We start from the raw sequence: 14,352 nt of genomic DNA, 5'->3' as shown, positions 1-14,352 counted from the left end.
TGGTGAATTTTGTTTGAATTCTGGATGGAATACTGCTCTCTTAGTTATCTAAAACCATCGATAATTTCCAACGTCGCTCATCTTTGGTTTGTGATGGTGTTAGTGTTACAGTGCATGTGTGTGTTATCTTTACGGAGTTTCGGTGAAAATAGCGCTTACTTGCTCCCGTTTAGCCTTCAAAATGACTGTGTACCCTCCTGTCTAAATATCGGCGGTTGTCGACGACTTCATCTGGCTGCATTCCGGTAGGTTACTTGAGAAATGAATTTCTTTATGTTCTTTTCCGTATAAGCTTACTAATAGCATGTATTTTTGTCCGGGTTCTAGATTTTCGCAGTAATGCGGGATCTGATAGTATCTTAAATCTTGCAGAGATGAAATATGAAGAACCTCGTAGGCAATCGATATTACCTATTTCTTCTGAAGACCGACAAATGTGTTATTTATTAGTTAATTTCTTGGAGGAGGATCTTAGTGTTTAACGTCCCGTGGACACCTTGGTCGTTAGAGACGGAGCACAAACTCGGATTAGAGAAGGATTGGGAAGGAAATCGGCCGTGCCCTTTCAAAGGAACCATCCCGGCACTTGCCTGAAACGATTTAGGGAAATCACGGAAAACCTAGATCAGGATGGCCGGAAACGGGTTTGAACCGTTGTCCTCCCGAATGCGAGTCCAGTGTGCTAATCACTGCGACATGCTGCTCGATTTAATTTCTTGGAAATTCATTCGAATGATTTACATATCGTTAGAAATTGTATAAACTTTGCAAGAAACAGGGAATAGCTCTGAAGACGCCGTGAATTGTGATTTGAAAGATGATCATTGTGCTAATTAAAGTCCGGTACAAAAGTACAATACCTTCCAAGTCCAAAGAAAACAATGTAAATTTCCTTGGATGAACAAAGGAGAAAGAAAGTGCTCATAGTTAAGCAATGTGTAATGCTCGGTTCATTTTATAAAATCTGAGCGTAAATTATATAAATAAATGAAAGACTGATGCTATGTATGAAATATGAACAAAAAAGAAAATCGCAAAATTGTGAAAGATAAAGTATTCAAAAGATTTAGAACGGCTTGTGATGAGGGAGATCTACCAGACTGTAACTTTTGGTTACACAGATTCAGAAAATTATACGGACAAGGAATTTGCATAATTACTAAGTTTACTTAAAGTAAACGAGTAGAGATTTCAGTAATAGATAATACTACAGAGAAATTCTTAGCTAATGTGAAGATTTAGCGTCTTGTTGTCTCTTAAAATGGTGTATATCAAGGCAATCAGCCAGATTTCATGCAAGATCTACGTCCAAAGCGCACTTTATCATTTCAGTCGAAAAAAAACAGACTTACTGGTCCAGTCAATAATGCTATGACACATTCGTATACAATAATGCCAGTGCTAAGTACCACCGGTTAATTTTTCCACAGCTTTATATTTGTTTTCATGAACCTCAAGACAATTTAGTACATAATTTTTAAAAAAAGGACTGTTTAGTTGCAAAGATTTTTAATGGAAGTAGCATACTCTGTAAGAATACGAGAGAATAATTTTCGATATTACAGCTGAAACGTGTTCTTACCAGTTGCAGAAATTAATGCGATGCTTTTGTCAGGCTCTTTGATTGGACACAGTGACACCTCTGTTTCTAGGAGGACAATAAAAATAACGAATAATAATGTAACTGGGATACGACTCGGAACCAAAAGTACGTTTAGCCTCTCAACAAGGAAATGTTTCCTCAGTGTAAAGCAATTTTTTTAAGAAAATGATCGGACAAAGGACAAACATAATTTCCAATGCTGTTGTTAAAAACTAATAATTCATACGTTGTCAGTTTTCATCACCATATTTTATTAATTTGATCAAGTATGCCTGGTATGGAGCGCTATATGGAGAGTGGACACAAGCATTTCTTACTCCATCCCGGTTTTGTGTGAATAAAACTAATCATTACAATGAAGTGCCTGACAGCATTAATTTTTCCTTTTGCAGATGTTTTGGTCATCCATCGCGTTTTTGCGATGACTTCAAGGAACAATAACCTGTTTAAAAAATTATCATAAAACTGAGTTGCAGGAATTGTTGTAAAATATGTATTTCATGTCAAAAAGTTAAAGTCCCATTTGATGTAAGTCGTCAGGATGTAACATCATATACTGCCTTGATATTCTATTCACTTGTGTAGCATATGTAAATTGAAGGTGGAGAGGCGAAGAAAGGAAAGGAAAGAAAAAGGAGTGGATCACTGCTGTCAGCGGCATAGGGAAATCACGCGGAATCAGTGGCAACGAGTGAAAATGAGCACCACACCTGGGTGCGAAGCTGGGACCACCTGCTTATTGGGCAGGTGCTTTAACCACTGCGCCATCCGGGACACAGCGTTACCGCAGCTGCGCGGACTATCTCGGTACTCCTAACGGCCGATCCACACTCTCATCAAGCGCCACCTATACGCAGTCTTTGTCCACCTTCTCCATGCTCGCTATTCTGAGATTCCCACAGGAGGTCGGACGTATTTGTGCATCCGCATTGAAGAAGGTCGATCCATTGCCCAGCTATGACAATCAATCAATTACATGAATGCGTGGTGTCTGTTCTTTCGGGGTCCGCAGCTCGTGGTCGAGCGGTAGCGTTCTCGTTTACCACGCCCCGGTTCCCGGGATCGATTCCCGCCGGGGTCAGGGATGTTCTTTGCCTCGTGATGACTGGGTGTTGTGTGCTGTCCTTAGGTTAGTTAGGTTTAAGTAGTTCTAAGTTCTAGGGGACCGATGACCGTAGATGTTAAGTCTCATAGTGCTCAGAGCCATTTGAAACATTTTTTGTTTTGTTTTTTCGGATATGTCCGAAAGAACAGACACCAAACAATCGTATACTTGTGTAACAATTACACTGTCATAACTGTCGATATGAACTTCAAGTTATTCAAAAAATTATTGATCTGAGACATTTTTAGTATGACTGATGTACTTAAAACTTACAATTTAGATGTTTTATTATGTGACACCATGTTCTCTTGTCACGGCTACGTCTGCTTATTCCCCGACTCGCGATTGGCAGGAAGGGTTGTACTATCCACTGTTATAAGCGGTTCTTCATACAGTTAACACGAGTAACTTCAACATAAAAAAAACTTGAAATGCGCTTTAGCAGCTAAAATTTTGGCAGTGCATTTCTCTCAGTGTGTTCTTTCTGTGAGAAAAATTTCAGAGTAGGTTTCGACATGTCGCAGTGGAGACAGTGAGACGCCTGGTGGTCGCCACATAGAAATAGCGACCAAGGCAAGTGTTGATTTCTCTAAACAACCTATTCGGAGCTCGACTGGGAAACAGCGCCTACTGCACACCCTTTCCGCCTCAAACTTTTGTCTTTATCGCCCCGTATCGAACAACCATTAACAAAATTTCTTTGTGGACGAAAATGCACTTTAAACATGGATCGACATCTTTATCTCTGAACCAGTAGCTTTCTATAGACGTGGGGTCCTGAACATTACCAGTCTTAGTTAATGTGAGAGAATATATTATTGATGATTACTTTCTCTCGTATTTTTCCGTTATATTCAGTAAACTAACGAGAAGCAATATATAAAAGAATACTCTTCTCTAATAACAAATGAATTACAACTTACCATATAACCTAGGACTAAAGCCTAATTTAATAGAAGAAATGTTCGTAATACGAGCCTGCACAAAACTTCACTTGCTAGCAAGATTTCTGACTTCGATATGGTTTAGTATACGTGAAGTCCTGAGTCCTACGCAATAAGCACTTCGAGAATATCACGAAAATATGTAGATTTAGTGGTGGAAAAGAATTCGATAGTTAACGTATCTTGGTGTATAGTCAACAGCGATTATATGTGCGGGTTTGAATCTCAGTCAGCAGTTATTTCCAGTTTAAGCATGCGCACGTATTTCTTCTGACGAAGCACACTGATATTTAACGATTGATTGTGGTAGAAAACATCGCCGATAGGTGTTGCACTCAACTCCCCGGAAGGCCAGACTTCTTCGTCTCGTCATTTCAGTTTCAGTCATCCTGCTAATAGTGAAAAATTTCGATGCCTAACATTTGACTGTGGTTAGTTAACGATCGATTAGGTGCTGGTTTCCAATCCCTGCCCAATATAAAACTTTGCGCCACATCATTTGAGGTTTAAACGTGAGCACACTTCGTTATTTGTGACTGAAACCCTGCTTAGTTAACAAGGAGAATAGCTGCTGAATAGGAGTCCCGGCACCTAATCCACTATAAATTTTATGTAATGTAATTACAAGTTGAAATTTGCCTTTTGAAATGCTATTTATTGTAATAAATTTGACTTTACAGCTGTTACAGCCTGCGACTTCCTAATAATGTGGTTTCTGATATTTTCACCATCGTGGTACTAATTTTTATATGGATTGATTGGTGTAGAGAACAAATTTCGTTGGTGATCTGTTGAAGTACTGTAATTATTTTGCACAGTCAAATGACTGCAACGAAGAGATATCAGAGGACCTGCAGGACACTTGGGTTATGTTGGTTGCATACGAACCAGGCGGAACGTAGTTAATGTCTTTCTGACACTTTTGAACATGACTGTTCATTAGCACTAACAGTCTTTCCTTTACTAGAAAGAGAATCAGCAGTAAATACAAATGGTAATGAGTGACACGTCATACATACGAGATGTGACTGGAAAGTTTTAAGAATGGATCCGCTACTGGTTACTAGTTTGGCGGGCGGGTACACGGAGGGTGGAGAGTGAGTCTTTGCCTTGTCCTCGAACGCCCTCTGACAGAAAATTGCGTTTCCTTTATTCAGTTCGTAGTGGCAGCTGGTTGACTGCCGCCCTGTTAGGGCTTGTTGCCGGATTCTGACTGCATGAAAGTGGACGTAAGAGCGGAGCAACGAGTTTGTGTGAAATTTTGTTTTAAAGACTTATGAACTATTAAAAACAGCTTCTGGAGATAATTGTACGAGCCAGTCAAATGGTTTTGTCTGGTTCAACTGATTTAAAAATGGCCGCGAGTCATTTGAAGATGAACCACGGTCCGGCCGTCATTCTACCTCAAAAACGAATGAAAATGTTGTGAAAGTTCGTGACTTAGTGATCCCTGATCGCAGACTTACAATTAGGGAAACGGCTGATGAACTTAATTTAAGTTTCTATGTAGTTCTGTCGATTTTAACTGAAGATCTGAACCTTCGCCGAGCGTCCGCAAAATTCATTCAAAAATGTTGTCAAGTGACCAGAGAAATACAACACCGACTTGAAGCGAGCCTAGAAGTGATTAATAGGACTATAAAAGACCCGGATTTGTTAAACAGGGTAATTATACATGGCGAATTGTGGGTATAGGGATATTATCCTGAAACCAAAGTGCATTCTTTGCAGTGGAAGACTCCAGGTTGACCACGACTGAAAATACTCACGGCAAAGTCGGTCGAAGGTGAAGACAATGCTGGTGAGTTTTTTTCGATTCTACCGGTATTGTACATCATGCGTTTACTCCTGTAGGACAGACAGTTAACCATGAATACTGCAAATGCGTCCTTGAGAAGTGCGAAAAGGTGCGCAAGAAAAGGCCTGCAAAGTGAATTGACAGGAGTTGGGTCTACACCCTGACAATGCTCCGGCTCATCGTGCCCTCTGTTCGCCGGCGTGGCCGAGCGGTTCTAGGCGCTTCAGTCTGGGGACTGATGACCTAAGGTGTTAAGTCCTATAGTGCTCAGAGTCATTTGAACCATTTTGAACCATCGTGCCATCTCCATAGTGAAATTTTGACCAAATTCAAAATTCCTGTGCTGCCACAACCACCGTATTCCCCTGATTTGGCCCCTGCGGACTTCTGCCTGTTTCCTAAACTGAAATTTTCACTGAAAAGGAAGCGATTTTACTCGATTGAAGACATGCAGGCAAATACGGAGAGCGTCCTTAACACACTTCAGAAAAAAATTTCCAGGAATGTTTCCAAACGTGGAAACACCGTTGGAGTCTGCGTGTTCAGTCAGAAGGGGACTATTTTGAAGGAGATGCATCACAGTAGGATGTAAGTACCACCATTGTACAATTACAAGCCCATTCTTGAAACTTTCCAATCACACTTCGCACAGTCTAAGGGAAAAAAAAGAACGACGTATGACGAATGAATTATCCGGATGGGACGGAAATCGGTAGATGTGATTTACATGTATAAACAAAAGAATGATTAAAATTTCAGAAAAATTAGATGATTTTTTAAAGAGAAAGAGCTTCACAAATTGAACAAGTGAGTAACGTGTTGGTCTACCTGTGGCCCTTCTGTTATTTGGCTTTATATTGACCGTCAGAGTTGGTAGATGTCCTCGTGGGGGATATGGTGCCAAATTCTGTCCAATTGGCGTGTTAGATCGTTAGATGATTCGAGAGACTTTCCCACAATGCACCAAACGTTCTTAATTGTGTAGAGATCTGGCGACCTTGCTGGTCAAGGCAGGGTTTGGCAATCACGAAGACAAGCAGCAGAAACACTCGCCCTGTGCGGGTGGGCATTTTCCTGCTGGAATGCAAGAATGGCAACAGGATGGCTTGTAAGAAGTGCAACAAAACGGGACGTAGAATAACGTCGGCGTACACTTATACTGTTAGGATGATGCGGATAACAACCGGAGGATACTGGTCTGTTATTTTGCGGCTCAGTTCTTTTAACGTACAAAAGTCACGTACGGTTTTTTTCAGTCGCTAGGAATTTTCTACTGGGCGAGATACTAGCGATAAATCCAGATTAAGAGAGGGATCAATGGGAATAGTTCTCCTCTCAAGGTAAACTGTACATCGTACCCAATATCACTGCTGAAACTTTCTTTTATTGCCTTTCCCTAAATCAGTGAGCGAGCTTTTCATGATCACTGTCAACGTCTTTCATTCTCACTTATGAACGTAAATTAAGTCGTTAGTATGTATATTTACCCGTCAAATTATAGTTCAGATCGATGACAGAGGTTTCAGGACATTTAGTTGTCTCGGATCACTTAACGATTGTTCTGAGGTCTTTTGAGTACACCTTAATGTAACCTGTTGATCCTGACGCAGCTACCTAAATATCATTAATGAATATTTGTATTATTTTTGCATCTAAACGAGTTACCTACTATTGAGTGTCAATTTTTTCCCATTTCACCCACCTTTCCCTCTCATTTAGTTAAGTACTGCTAGTCCTTTGCTCCTGGAACAGTACCGTATTAGAGCAAAACGTATTCCAACAGGCTTAGAACTATACGTACAAAAATTAAAAGCTAATAAATAACTTCAAATTATTAATTGCTGTGAATACCCAGTTATACTATGCGCTTCTGTTGTATTACGCCTTCCAGTTGTGGATGATGTAATTAGTAGTATGCTTTACCATAATAATTGTCTGTAAATAAACTAGTTTTCAAAATTTACCTAATTTATCTGCACAAGAAACGATATTTGTAGTCTTAGAGCGTGTAGTTTCTCGATTATTTTTAATCCTCCCATGCATTGATATGAAAAAATCCACTAACACTGACAGCTCATTGAGCCTTTATCACCACCAGTGTGTGCGAAACATTTTAGGGCAAAAAAATGTTCAAATGTGTGTGAAAGCTTATGGGACTTAGCTGCTAAGGTCATCAGTCCCTAATCTTACACATTACTTAACCTAAATTATCCTAAGAACAAACACACACACACCCATGCCCGAGGGAGGACTCGAACAATCGCCGGGACCAGCAGCGCAGTTCATGACTGCAGCGCCTTAGCATTTTAGGGCCCGTTACAGCATAGTCACCGTGAACGACGGACAAATTGAAGACATCAGAGCAACACCAAATTCAAATAATTGAATAAAATCGATGTTGAAAAGGGCGTTAGTGAATACATATAACAAGGAAATGCGTTCGTAAAGACATATTATTCTGAGTGACAGTCATGAAGAAGTGAAAGGTCAAAGTACACTGGCTTTCAACAAGCTTTTGGTTCCGGAGATTTGCGTTGTGCAGACACCTCATATTCAGCAACGGTACACAAGTACGTTGAAAGCATGTCGTAAGTCAGCGTATTCTTCCATTATAAAATCCTTACGCAGCAGGAACGACCAACCGTCAGCCGCTAACTAATCATCTGACTGCTACAATAACCAAAAAATAATGCCATGTAAAAACAGGATACTTCTGATGACGGGTATGTAGGTCTACATTTCGACAGGTGGAATTGTCTACCGCGGCGGTTCCCAACCCGTGAGCCCCGGCTCACCTGTGGGCCGTGGGCAGCGCAGCACTTGTCCGTGAGTATTGTCAAGAGGCCAAGGCAAGATAAAAATTACAAGGAGCTTTATGCTTTCGCTCGTTAGTCGTCAAGATCAGAGACTTTTTTTTGCAAAGAAAGAAACAGACAGAAATAATGGAACAGAAGAAGCTGCTAAGATGGACTGCCAGTATTTTTTTTTAATGTTGAAAATTACCAATATCGTGTGCCACCAGGCCGTTGGAAGTCTACGCCCCTACAGACTGCCCTACAGGGCTGGCGCGCGGCCTTGGCTGGCTGCTCATGGCGTGAACATATAGCTTGAGTCGTCTTGATATGGTATAGAATTTTATGTCATTGATTTTACTAATGTGACAATCTCGTGATTTTAGGGGCCTTACACTTTTACAAATAGATGTACAGATCGTTGCCATTTCATGTGGCGATGTTAGATCGCTTTACCAACTGACTGCTAATGGATGTTCGTTTCTTGTGCTTCTGAAGAAGACGGCTTTAAATCCGTTAAAACCATGGTTAAGGTACGCCCGCAAGGTTAGCTGAGCGGTCTAACGCACGGCTTTCCGGATTGGGCAGGAGCGCCTTGTCCCCGGCACGAATCCGCCCAGCGGACTTATGTCGAGGTCCTGCGAGCCGGCCAATCTGTGGATGGTTTTTAGGCGGTTTTCCATCTGCCTCGGCGAATGCGCGCTGGTTCCTCTTATTCCACCTCAGCTACGCTACGTCGACGATTTCTGCGCAAGCAAGTTCTCCACGTACGCGTACACCAACATTACTCTACTACAGTCCGCGGCTCGTGGTCTTGCGGTAGCGTTATCGTTTCCCGCGCACAGGATCCCGTGTTCGATTCCCGGCGGGTCAGGGATTTTCTCTGTTTCCAGATGACTGGATGTTGTGTGTCTTTCATCTTCATGCACTCGCAAGTCACCGTAGTGGCGTTAAAGAGCTTGTGGAGCGGCAGCCGAACCGCCCCGCGAGGGGTTCCCAGCCACCAATGCCATACGCTGATTATTATTATTACTCTACCACACAAACATAGGGCCTACACTCGTCTGGTGTGAGACGTTTCCCGGGGGTGGGGGGGGGGGGGGGGGGGGGGGGGACTGCGGTAGCCGTCGGTGGGTTGTGGACTACTGCGGCTGCGGCGGGGACGGAGGCTCTCCGTCGTTTCTAGGTCCCTGGTTAAAATACAAAGGTCAAGGTTAGTTGAATGAAAACCACCGTTTATTCCAACTGTTTGACTGTCCTATTCACTTGTAACATTGCATGCGACAATCCGATCGTAAGCTGGTAGTTTCTCGGACACAATTGTTCACAAGAGCGACTCGCTTGAATTTTGGCCTTTCGGTACCGTGGCATTAGAAGAAGGAACGATGATTGGTGATTTGCATACCGACCACGGCTAAGATTATGAGAAATGAAATATTGTTCAGATTTCTTACTACTGAAGGCGACCTTGGGTGACAGCAGAAAACCGGTATGAGGATGGCCGAACCGAGAACGGAACTTGTGTGTCTCGAATGCGAGTTGAGAGCATTCGCCACTACAGTTCGCTCAGTCCTCGTGTAGTTACTACTGAATTACTATTCACTGATACAATTGGTGGGCCTTTCTATAGAAACTGTCTGTGTGAACGAGCCTCTTCAATTTATTTTAAAGTGCGATAATAGACTGAATGTAGATAGTGATTTGGGGCTAAAATTAACCTGTTTTAAGGCCGGTATTTATTCTCTCGAGGGTGACAAATAATGTAAAAAATCCCATTGCGTCCTTTTTAAGACTGACCACTCGATTTTGTGTTTTCAAATGGTTCAAATGGCTCTGAGCACTATGGGACTCAACATCTGAGGTCATCAGTCCCCTATAACTTAGAAATACTTAAACCTAATTAAGCTAAGGACAACACACACATCCTTTGTGTTTTCATGTAGTTGTGATAGTTAAGTGATTATAATTGAAATCTTTTATTTAAAAAAATGTAAATATTTTTCAATCCTTCTTGTACCGCATGTTTTACTAATAAAGACTACTGGCACACACACACACACACACACACACACACACACACACACACACACACACACCTTTATATTTAGTTGCCTGGCCTCTAATGTTTATTCTTTTTACAAAATAGTTGATCCGCAAGGCTTAAAAGGTAGGGAACCACTTGTCTTCAAATACATGAAGACGACACGGTTTTTTGTGTAAAACTAGTTACGGCTGTCGCCAGCGTTGCCATAGTGCATTACGTAGAGCAGTAGTGCTGGATTCGGTTCAGCCTTGATAGCGTCTGACCACACAATTGACAGACGCAGTCATTTTGAAATTTTCGCATATGTGAGTATTTCCTGAGGTTAACGTCACGTGAAAAGAAAAGAAAATTAAAGCACCTTCTACAGCTTATCATAAGAAAACCACAATTCCTTAGAGTTCAAGTCCGACACTTGTCCAACGAGCCACAAAGCCAGGTTTTATAATTGTAAGACACTTCCACAAGGAGCCTATATAGCTTAAATGCCGAGCAGGCATTCGAGTGAGTTCAGATATGAAAGTGGATAAGAACGGACGTCGTCCACCATAAAATGAATGGACGAGCCGGCGATGGGCCGATCAATTTACCGATAATAGCGGCCATTCTGGCCGCCCCTCACAAACGAATAACTCAGTCCTCGTTTGCCAATCAAAGCGATGTTACGTGGACAAAACGTCATTATCTGAATGCAAGTGAATCTGGCGCGTTCAAACACAGAGGGGGAGCTAACAACTGAAAGAGTGGCACACACAGATAGATGCAAAGTTTGCAAGGAAAACGAGAACGGGAATCACACGGTTAAGTCACTCGGAGGTATCTGGCAGAGAAGGGAGTGTCTATGAAGCAGCCCTGATACTTGGGAACAGAAATTTATGGAAAGTGACGTACTTCCTTAGGAGGCACAAATGGTATAACTGTCTTTCTGGTTAGATGGAATTAATAAGGGACCAACAAATCAATAAAAAGAATTTGCGATGAAGAAGACTATAACGAACGAGCGTTATCAGTTTTGTTGAGTTTCGTATCTGACTCCATCGAACGAGCGTGTGATTTGTTTCTACGTACTGCATACACCGGCGGACGTGGTGCATAGATATCAAAATAAACATATCGTAAAATGTGCGAAAAGACGCAAAAAGAAGTTTTCGGGATGTAGCAGAATATTTGATGAATGAGTTCAATTTTGTAGTTGAACTGAAATATGAAAGAAATACGTGAGAGTATATGTTTTAAGTTTTGGAATTATTGAAAGATAGCTATGATATGGATGGCGTATTATAAAACTGTTTATGAAATTGTGCTAGAAAGTTATCGCAGGCTGTGTTTTCTACCGACATATTAATAACAGTTGCTGTGAAATGGGTTATAAAGTACGTACACGACTTTACAGTCCATTATGTGTGACAACACGCATTAACATGTAATTACGGAACTATGGATTCAAATTGTGCTTTATATTAATAATTCAAAAACTAAAGCAGCTTTTAATGCATTACGTACTTTTTTCATGCGCTGTGCAACCTTCTACTTGATATTTTACGTAATTAAAATATTACGAAAGGGCGGTCGCGAATTCTAGCTCCGACAACTGGTACTATCCTCAAGTGATGACGCTTCGAAGCATGAACGTTATACCCGACGCGCGCTGTAGGGTGATGTTACACGATACTGCATGAAAAACGCTGAAAATGCGAAAGCGCAGTATTTGCGGCATGGTAGTTACCAAGAATGAAAAAGAAAGCCGCATCAGCGGTAGAGGGTACAGAGAGGGTAAGTTTTCCGGCTCGGGCGGGTACGGTAGACACCGCCGGCATTCGGGTGAGGGTGCGCAGCGAGCGCTCACTCACCCCGTGAACAGGGCCGCTCTCATGAATGGTCAACGACAGCGTCAGAGTCAGCGTCGGCTAGCGGCGGCTGCGTTGCGGCTGTGGCTGAGCTGTGGCCGAGCGAGTTGCGGGAGGAGGAGGCGCCTGTGCGTTCTCAGGCAGCCGGTCGCCGACAGTCGTCCCCGGCGCCGCGGCGCTCCGCCCCTTTTAAAGGGGTGCCGGCGGCGGGTCGATACACCGGGCGCCGCCAGAGACACCTGGTGGCCGCGGCGCTCGTCGCTATCGCGTCAGCAGCGCCGGCGAGCGTCCGGTGCGCGCACACACACACACACACACACACACACACACACACACACACACACACACAAAGGCGAGAAGTATTCAGCCCATCCCAAGTGCGGAGGACAATCTCGTAATGAAGAGCTGGTGGCTCCTACCACCGCGACGAAGAGCCTCCAGCGACGCACAGAAAAGGAACACTAGATAATTCGTTACAAGACCACTAATGATCAACAGGCAGCCTCCCCCACCCCCTACACGGTTTAAAATAACTACTGATAACAAATGAAGACTCCTTCATCTGTGTCACACTCATATATCTTAAAATATATGAGCTGAAGCCTTGTGCATCAACAGTGGAGAGTAGAGAGAGAGTTTTGTCATGGCGATGTAACCTGATTTGTAAGCCGCTAGCCGTCATCAGAGACTTCTGCTGTTTGACTACATTTTCTCAGCTTTCATTGGCTTCTGTAGTTCCATTATTGTGAGTTCCTGCTGATTGTTCTTCCTAGATGGTGATTTCACTGGATTTTTCGGGTCAGTCCCTTATTATCAGCAGTAAAATGCTGTTCATATGCCCTTCGCAATATTCAATAAAGATGGAAGCATGAGTTCAGCAATTTTTTTCATCTCCTATTTAACACCTTATACCGTGAAACCACTTCCTTACTTTTCAGCGAAAAAATTCTATGAAACATTTTAAGAACATGGTTTGATCAATGCGTCTTCAATATTTGTACCTTCCCATCGAGTGGTGAAAAAATCGCTATCGCTCAGTGTGCTTCTTCACAAACGAAAAAACAACCATCAGTATATTCTCAGGAAGAGCAGTTGAACGGAATGGACAGTGTTTTGAAAGGAGGATATAAGATGAACATCAACAAAAGCAAAACGAGGATAATGGAATGTAGTCAAATTAAATCGGGTGATGCTGAGGGAATTAGATTAGGAAATGAGACACTTAAAGTAGTAAAGGAGTTTTGCTATTTAGGAAGTAAAATAACTGATGATGGTCGAAGTAGAGAGGATATAAAATGTAGACTGGCGATGGCAAGGAAAGCGTTTCTGAAGAAGAGAAATTTGTTAACATCGAATATAGATTTATGTATCAGGAAGTCGTTTCTGAAAGTATTTGTTTGGAGTGTAGCCATGTATGGAAGTGAAACATGGACAATAACTAGTTTGGACAAGAAGAGAATAGAAGCTTTCGAAATGTGGTGCTACAGAAGAATACTGAAGATAAGGTGGATAGATCACGTAACTAATGAGGAGGTATTGAATAGGATTGGGGAGAAGAGAAGTTTGTGGCACAACTTGACTAGAAGAAGGGATCGGTTGGTAGGACATGTTTTGAGGCATCAAGGGATCACAAATTTAGCGTTGGAGGGCAGCGTGGAGGGTAAAAATCGTAGAGGGAGACCGAGAGATAAGTACACTAAGCAGATTCAGAAGGATGTAGGTTGCAGTAGGTACTGGGAGATGAAGCAGCTTGCACAGGATAGAGAAGCATGGAGAGCTGCATCAAACCAGTCTCAGGACTGAAGACAACAACAACAACAACAATAATACCTATACTACTTCATACAGTCATTTAACCCTAGATTACTAAAACATCTTAAAATTGACGATTGCATTTGGTACCAATTCTGAGTTCCCACCAAACTCGTACTGTCGGCATGGGATGTAAAAAAAGACAGTTTATACTTATTTTGTATATGACACACCACTGGAAACCTTATAACTGTAATTAACTAATGTATAAACTATAACTTCTGACTACCTATGAATAAAATATGGATTAGTATTGACGATGTTTTGGTAAAAATATAACACCCCCACCTCTATTAATGGTAGTATTATAGTTTACTCGTACAAAAGAGCTCTTCAATGTCAACATATTTCCCAAACTAGTGCTTTCAAATAAAATTTGAACCGCAAAAAAAGTATTCCGTAGTGTAGGT

The 14,352-nt window shown here is 42.0% G+C and overlaps 1 protein-coding gene across 1 annotated transcript in view; it reads right to left on the bottom strand.

Moving 5' to 3' along the window:
* The window catches only part of LOC126273067 (uncharacterized), a 404,495-nt gene extending 392,201 nt beyond the window's left edge, over window positions 1-12,294 (bottom strand). The window contains exon 1 of the mRNA XM_049976476.1: window positions 12,134-12,294. The gene's annotated coding sequence lies outside the window, so the exon portion shown is untranslated. The remainder of the gene's footprint in view (window positions 1-12,133) is intronic.
* Between the last annotated feature and the right edge of the window lie 2,058 nt (window positions 12,295-14,352).

The sequence above is a fragment of the Schistocerca gregaria genome, chromosome 1 (assembly GCF_023897955.1).
Source record: "Schistocerca gregaria isolate iqSchGreg1 chromosome 1, iqSchGreg1.2, whole genome shotgun sequence".
NCBI classification, from domain to species: domain Eukaryota; kingdom Metazoa; phylum Arthropoda; class Insecta; order Orthoptera; family Acrididae; genus Schistocerca; species Schistocerca gregaria.
Note: the sequence above shows the minus strand (reverse complement) of the source record. Positions and strands in the feature narration are given on the sequence as shown.